Here is an 8,780-nt window from a genome sequence, read left to right as displayed (position 1 = left end):
GCTCAAAAACCATTACTTATTAGCTTAAGAAGCGGCAGTGTTTTGACAAAGTGTGGTATTCGAACAGTAAATGCTGAAGTGTTTAATACTTGCTTGTGAGCAGATCTCCCTCTGTTTAGACAAACTCTTGTTTGGCCGATGATTTCAGATCAAAATCTGAATCAAGTGGAAAGAAAGCTGAATTACGCAAAGGTCATAGAAGGCACTGGGTATCACTGTTACGCCATCAGGTTCTGCTAGGAGGATTGGGGGGATCAAATTGACACAGAGGGACCCAATGTGGGGGCTGAACCCACAGTTCTGAGATTAAGAGATTCATGCTCTATTGACTGCGCCTGTATAACTCTTGTGCTACAGCAGTAATGTTTCTGGGTGTGGATGGACATGACATAATAGGCTGACAGCAGGAACACGTGGCCCACAGGCAGTGACAGTATCGCTATCACATTTGGCTGCAGTATATTGTGTTGAGAGCAGCAATAACTTTCCTGCAGAGATGGGAGTGCCTTTAATACAGCTCTTTCAATCGGACAGAGTAACAGGAACGGACCAAAAGTTTCTGCTGTGGATCCATCTCCACGTGGGGGAAAGAGACAGTAAAATAGCGATGAAGAAACAGAAAGAATTGTGCTCGCTGCAAAGTAGGAAAGAAAGAGGTGTTAGGACACGTAAAACAGCTTGGCGATAATTTGCAGCGACAGTTTTATGTTATTTAGTACACAGATTTCTCTTCATGTTCCTTAAGATGTGTAATTTGTATGGTGGTTGTATGAGAACAGTTTATTCTAAAGTCCTGTCAATTAACAGTGGAGAGCTACCTGGTGCACGTCTTCAAGAAGACTCTCTTTAAGGCGATTAGAAGTTTCTCGAACAAATCTGCGTCATATTTTTAAAATAGTTTAGCTAATGAGCAACGAGAGAAAAATGAATTCTCCCACCCTCCATTCGAAGATAAAACTCCATGTGCGAGTCGAAGTTTCCTTGAAGCTACAGATGTTCGTCATTATTGGACATCCCCGGTGATATTGACTAAGGAGCTCAATTCTTACGTGCTGTAGTTCAACGTGCGCAAAACACTCATATCCCCTGCAAATATCGGCAAGGTCAGTGATATTCTCAACAATTTGTGCCATTGCAATTCGTGCAATTCGTGCCATACTTTTTCGCAATGTATTCTGACAAGCCAAGATCAGAGGGTCATATTTGAAAAATGGTGCATTAAAATGTCTTGTACTTCAGGATTTTGATAGTCGATTACATTGTCTCTCACACCTCGGTGTCAGAATTGTGAGACGTTTTTATAATCAGGGGGGAGGGCCGTAGCAATAAGCAGAAAGCACAATCACCTTTTTCCCATTGCAAGTCCATGTTATGGTGAGTTTTTAAAATTGGTTTGCGATTTTCTAAAATATATTCCATACAAAAATATAATTTGGACAGTCGCTATTTATTTGGATATTCCCTTTCACTGAGGATGTCTACAGTATTCCAGCCGAATTAGTACTGATCGAAGAGAGCCATCTACAGGCGAAAGGCGACATAACATCACAGCAGCAGCATTTAAGGCGGAACGAAAAACGCGAATAAGATGCCAACTTCAGCCTTGTAGCAGACCCTGGGAGGCACGCTCAAAATAATCATCTTTCCCAGTACTTCAGAGTCATATTTAGAGCGCTTTACTGCAATTTTATGTGATTGATAGGAGATGTGAAGCCATCGAGCCTGTACTGCCATTTCTCATGCTTTCTCTCAGTGTCGGAGCTGCAATTGCTGTAAAGGAGGCGACTTGAAAATGAAACGTGTAATCACCTTACAGAGGGTCTTCACGACGGGGTGCGTCAGCAAGTTCTCCATTATTGTCAATTTACTGGACTTCTGAAGAAACCTAGCTACAACGAAAATACAAACTGCACAGTTTAAGGCACATGAAGAGAAATCAGTGTGCTGATTGACTCAAAAAATGTCGCTACAAATAATCTGCCAGGCTGATTTACTTGTTCGACCACCTCCCTCCGTCCCCCTTTGCTGTTAGCACAATTCTTTCAGTTTCTTTTCTTGTATTTTCCTTGCTATTTTAGTGTTCCCCATGTGGAGATGGATCCACAACCGAAACTGTTTTCACCCTGTGTTTCTGCAGCGTCAGTCTGTATGAGGAGCACAACTTGCTCAGCTCCAGTGGCGCAATCGGTCAGCGCGCGGTACTTATACAGCAGTGCATAGCGGAGTTATGCCGAGGTTGTGAGTTCAAGCCTCACCTGGAGCAGTGTCTTTAGCTACTCAAAGCAACTGTCGAGTTTAGATACTCTTAGGTATTTGATGGAGATAAACTAACATCAAATGAACAAATAAAGGCTTATTTTGAGTCACAATCAAAGAAGGCTCCACAGCTGAAACATTGTGTTTCCTTCTCTTTTCAGCATGGAATAAACCTTGACTTTTCCTTTGAAGCCCATGCATGCTGACGCAGCTCCCTACTAAAATTACACAGCTGTGTACCTCCAACTGACCTGTACACAAATATATGAGAGAGGTCTACTGAGATGAGAGGAGCACTGAAGACTTGAAAAAGCTCTCGCATTAGATTCTGTGTTTTTGTTGTTCCCCAGATTTGTTTTTAATGTTCTTTTTCTTTTGAAGGTGTTGCGTTTGGTTTTTTTTTTCATAGTTGTTAGACTACTACAGGGATTTACCTAGGTTCCTGGAAGACTTCTCGTTTTGTGTTTGTTGTGTTTTCGGGTTACAACAATTTTTTTTTCTATTGATAGGACCCCACGCATTACTATGGGAGTAGTTAACTTTAGTTCTTACATTGTACCTGAAATTACCACATAAACTACTACTCTGTTTCCCTTTTTTTAAAAGGCACAAGTGAAGTTTGTTTTTCCTTGCTGCTGATTGGTAGCTACAATGGGTCAATTGCAATAAACTTATATACAATAAACTCCGCTGAAATTTGTCAGCAGCTCTGTACTAAACCTGTTCTCGATTGCAACAAACCTAAAATAACAGCTGCTGCCCATTAGATGTTACTGCATTAGGAGTCTAGCTTAAACCACCTCTTCATAGGCTTCATAGGCTTAGTCCGCATCTCAGTAGCGGACTAAGCAGAACAATTGATCACATTAGAACTGTCTTGAATGTAATGGAAATAATGTACTCATTAAGTAACAAGCTTATGCACCACTTGCTTGAAAATTATTATTATATTTAACTAAAATTGCTTTCCAGACACCACAAATATTCACAATGAATGTTATCATTACACGTATTTATTAATAAAAGTGTTATTTATTAATAATTAAGTTCCATGTATATCTTTATTAGTAGCTGTATTACAAGTAATGCACATGCAGTCTTTATTATAGTTAGTTTTCAGTTATCCTGGGGAGGGAAGAGAATGGAAATTAAGGAAATAAAAATTTAAAGGGCTTTTAAGTCTTCAATGTGTTCTGTCATAGCTGTGTGTTGTCATATCTGGGTGTTAATTTAGTATATTTGTTGTATTATTTATTGTGATTTAACACTACACTTGTGTTTCTCAGGAGAAAGCAGTAATATTTTTTTTTATTTGAGGGTAAAGAAAATTGTATTGTACGGCCAAATGTAAGGTTACGTTAAGAAAGCATTATTGTTACCTTTTGCAACGTTATTTATTTAAGACGGTTCTTCGGAATAGTGTCCCTTACGTATCTGTGACTGTAGTCCAAGAATAACGGTGCTGAAATAGCCGGAATGTGCGGGAAGAAGATGGAGATGGAACAGGAGGCTTATTAAGTCGATAGAAAGGTTGTGTAGGACTGAACACACTACGGTTATGGTACTGGGTTTAAGAGCATTACGATCCTACAGTCTCCTGAGCCGTAATCAGGTGTCGCGCTGAAATTCACACATGAGGGAATTCAAACGAAAGAAATCACAGAAAAGATATCGCGCTTAAAAAGAAATCCAGAGTGGAGACGCTGGTGATAGAAAACAGAGCTTCATATGATGCATGAGATGCTTTACCTCTGAACTAAACTCGGCTCTTTAATTGTGTTAGGAAGAGTGAATAGTCAACAGTGTACATTTTAAAAATCAAAGCAAGACAATGAGACACGAAGAGAATTCGGAACACGAGCCTCTCCTTCATCGTTTAATGAGCTTTTGATGAACGCCTAAGTGAAAGACAAATTCACTATTTTCACTTTGTGATTAAAAAACACTTTTATCACACCTTAAGCACTCCTGATGGTGTCAAATAGTTCTATTTTCTACCCTCATCATTTGAGGATCCCCAGCTAAAATATATTTTTAAACTACAACAAAATTGCAATATTTTGAATACTATTTAAGTTTACATAGTCACATTCCCGGTGATATTGACTTAGGTGCTCAACTATTAACTTCTTGTAGTTTGACTTGTGCCAAAAGTTTGAAATCTCTGCAACTATCAGGATGCTTAAGGACATCCAAAGAAACCCCATCACATTTAGGGGAGACGGTGTTGAGATCGGATTAATTTGAAATGCATCTTGGGGGACTTTTGATTTACCAACGTTATGTTTAACTGAAGGATACACTGACTGATTGTGCCATAGAAACTAACGCACATCACCTTTTTTCTACATTCACAGGTTTTTGGCTAAAGACAAAAAAAAAGTTTTCTTTTCCTTGCCAGCTGGCAGTAATTCCTCTGCCCTGCAAAAAAGATGAGTATTTTATCTTTCGCAATTTGTATGGATTTTTTAAAAAACAAGTTGTTCCAAAAATTAAATGAACACTTCCATTAAATTTAATGTAGAAGCATGTTGCTGTCCATAATGATAGACTGTGTGGCAAGACAGACACCCCAGGGATTCAAACCCAGGATCTCCTGTTTACTAGGTAAGCACTTTAACCCACTAAGCCACAGCATTCTGTCATCCTAATGTTAATCCCGCATCAGCAGGGTCAGCTTGTCGGTACGCCCGTCTCCATTTGGTGGTTTGAGCTGACGTTACCATGACGTTGCCATTAAATGCAACCAAGAATACTCCAACCGGCGCGCCGCTACGCCTGCCGTCGGAGAACTAAGCCATGGCACTGGCATCAAATATCCCTTTTACAGCCACTTGTACACATCTCAATTGCTCTGAGACACCTGCATTCAGTGTGCGCTGAGCCTGCTCGCTGGGCAAGTGACGAGAAATGGCTTATGTCCAAGGAGCTCAATATGCTTTTTATGTTCAATGGGGTGTCCACTACAGCTAACACTGAAGCGCAGCACAGGCTCTGTGGTTTGACATCTCCCAAGGTAAATGTTGAAATTGTAGGTGGAAGAGGAAAATTACCCTTGAGTATGGGGAAAGAAGCCAACTCATGTCCGGAGGGGGTTAAAGTGTGTATGGAGGTTGCCTAGTGGTTAAGGCAATAACCTTTTAATACATTATACTCTGCACAAGTAGGTTCGAACCCCATCCTCCTCAAGGAAGGGCTTTGACACATTTTGACCTTTTTAAACTTGGTGTGCTTTCGTTTCGTTTCTTCGCTCCTGTACTACAGCAGTAATATTTATATAGGTGTATGATCATGGTAGGCTGACAGCAGGAACATGTGGCCCACAAGCAGTGACAATATCAGAGGTGTCTGCAGTGTGTTGCTTTGTGAGCAACGATAAAATAACTTGACATGGAAGCAGGTGTGCCTGCATTAATACAGCTCCATCGAGAGGAAAAAGTAACACAAGAATCGACTTAAATTCAACAGCACGTTTCTGCAGCTGAAAACGGAACCTACTCCACGTGATGATTGAGCTCACAACCTCGGTATAACTCCACTATAAAAGCACCACAACCTGACCAATTGCGCTACTGGAGCAGCACAGCAAAGTAGCACATTTTCCTCAGTGCACTCAAACAGTGCTTCTTCCCTAGCCTACCAGCTTCAAGACTTTTTTAAATCGATCAAAGATTCATTGGAAAAGGTTTGTCGATGGGTCAGGTGGGAATCACACCCGGATTCACTGCTTGCAAGGCAGCTATGTTCATCATTATACCCAGGACTGGCGCCAGGGGAATGATCTGTAGGGGGGGGGGTCTGAAATCCTGAGGGGGGCAGTGATATTTCGGTTTAAACGGAGCCATTGCAACCATCCAAGTGAATTCTCGCAAGCATGCCACTGATTAGTATTTCATGTTAGAAGATAACGACAAGCAATCTGGTATTTAGTGATGAAGAACAGTTCCACGTTCATCAGAACTCACGTGATTATTTTTGCCTGGGGCATCAACCATATGTGTTCATTTTTGCAACAACATCAACGGTAACGAGGTTCTGAATCATTAAGAAATCATTGTAAAACCAACAGAAAGTACAAACTTCTATAACTACAGTCCTAGTTATATAACGATTGTAAGTATGAGGATAAACTACTGCAAGGCATTGGTCCACCTGAGAAAATAAGGTCATAATAATGTTGACACCCCAAAACATAGACACTATGTAACGTGCTGTTCCTGGACGGATAGCCCTCCTGCACATCAAACAGTCTGATGTAGTAACTGTGAATTCGGGGTTAGTGTAGTTATCTGACCATTGACAAAGTACAACTATTTTTTACGGCTCAAGTTAAGTAAGTGAAAGTGTTCAAAAACTTTTTATCCAAACATTTTATCCAAAACTGAGGGGGGTGGGACTGTTCAGTTGAGGGGGCGATTTTGGCATGCTAGTAACATTTTCACAAAACGTCCAAGAGTTACGAAAACACTTACTTTGTGTATAAAGTACATTGGTACACACTGTAAGTTCAGAATGTGAGAAATACTGCTCAATATGGGATCCTGTCCAGGAATATCAGGGCTGTAAGGGGGTCAGATCTGTAGATGTAGTAAACACATTAGTGGAGACAGTGTGTCTGCTCTCTGTGTGAGAGCCGGACAGGAAGAATAATCTGTGGACTGGGAAGAAGAGACCCTCGTTGGAAGAGCGGCGCTTCTCACAGGAGAGAATGAAAAAAAATCTTTTTCAGGGACGCTGATTTTTCTCCTTGGGGGAATTAAAAGCACTTATAGGGAGTGATCTCGTGGTGCAACGGTAGTGCATCTGAAAACACATCAAAAGGTTGTGTGTTCAAATCATGTCGAGATCGGCTGATGCATGTTCAGGTTCAGCTGGTGTCGATCCCAGAAATTAGACCATGCAGTTTGGTTTTATCTGTACACCACATAGATAATCTAAATGAAATAACAGAGCAGTACAGGACACGCATTCAGGAAATTACACAGCAAGTCATTTTGAACATGACAAGAGAAAAGGCACACTGCACATCCGTGAAACATCACGTCCGACTTTAGAGACAGTTACAGATGCAGCCATTCAAAGTGCGCGTTACAGATACGTACCGCAGGTGGCGTCGCGCATTGTGACGCAAGATGACGCGCGGTACCGTGGTATGTGATTGGTTGACCGACAGGGGCACTCGTGGTCCGTTGGTCTGTCGTAGAAAGACTTACAGTAAACGTCTTTGCTGTGCCCGTTGTAGATATTGAATTTTACCACTGAAGGGAAATCTTAGTAGCTGAGCATAAAAAGAATAGGAGCATACTGTAACGCGTGTGAAGGCCATAAACGATATTAATTTTGGAACATAAACATACAGTATATGGCTGGTCTTGGTACTTTAAAGAAAAAATACACACCAGTATTCCATTTCTCCCTAAACATTTTAAGCATCATAGTCTTTAACTAAAGAGATACCGGAGTCAACAAGCATACTTTTAGAATTTGATTAAAAGGGAATATAATATGGAATCGCGTATCTAACGAAATTAATAACGATATAATTATATTCATGTACCGCAACACAAGAATAGTACACGCTGTACATTGTCTGTCGATAATGTTTCTGTAGTGCTTTTTCAGCACTCTGCATGTGACTGGGTTAGGTTCCTGACTCCCATGTCACACGGTCTGTGATCGAATCCCATGGAACTATGACTTTATTTTTTAACAAACATTTCTTTGAAAAAATGAAACGTTTCCCTTGGTCAGAGATTAAATAAAACCTCACTCGCACCAAACAAATTTATATTTCTACATATCACAACATGATCGGATTTAAGTCTTTTTAATAACAATGAATAGTCACCTATGCGTTACAAAATAAACATTTATATTGATTTGAATCGCGTTTTGATTTAAATCGTAAACGCGTGTTTAAATATATGTGTTTAAAGGCGATATATAAAAGCGCTGATTCTTATGGAATGTGTTCCGCTGGGGATTCAAAAATTTTTTTTTTTAATCGCGTATCTAAGGAAAATAGCAGTATAACTTTGTTCATGCACATCATTATACAGTATCTCATTTTGTATTTCTATAAAAAAAATCGTTTTCCCAAGCCAATATTGTTGTTATTGTTTTTATCCTGTAAAGCGCTTTGAGGAGCGAAACTTTCTCACCACTTAGATTACTTTTTGAAACCATCCTTACACAAAGCAGAAACTGATTGTATTTTCCGATGACATACTGTACAAGTGCAAAGATTACAGATTTTAATCGTCTTTTTTCTGAACCAGGGAAAATCTGATCATGTTTCTCTATAACAATAATAAAAAACTTTATTTTACATATCACCTTCAAAAGTGGCATCTCAAAACAATACAGTAGATGTAAACCACAGATTACAAGGTAAATACCCTTAATCGTTTATTAAATTTAATCGTCTTTTTTCTGAACTGGTTTCACAGCGAAAGACACCTCCCCCCCCCCTCAAAAACCCAGTAAGTACAGTGCTAGTTAAGAAAGGCTAGGCTCCTCAATGA

General features: G+C 40.0%; 1 non-coding gene across 1 annotated transcript; it reads left to right on the top strand.

The window, feature by feature from the left end:
- The first annotated feature begins 2,169 nt into the window (after positions 1–2,169).
- Positions 2,170–2,263, top strand: trnai-uau (transfer RNA isoleucine (anticodon UAU)). The gene is made up of 2 exons: positions 2,170–2,207; positions 2,228–2,263. It is a non-coding gene; the product is annotated as a tRNA-Ile (tRNA).
- The last annotated feature ends 6,517 nt before the right edge of the window (positions 2,264–8,780 follow it).

This window comes from Atractosteus spatula, unplaced genomic scaffold (genome assembly GCF_055471065.1).
Source record: "Atractosteus spatula isolate fAtrSpa1 unplaced genomic scaffold, fAtrSpa1.hap1 Scaffold_31, whole genome shotgun sequence".
NCBI lineage: Eukaryota > Metazoa > Chordata > Actinopteri > Semionotiformes > Lepisosteidae > Atractosteus > Atractosteus spatula.
This window is presented reverse-complemented; position numbering and strand designations above follow the sequence as displayed.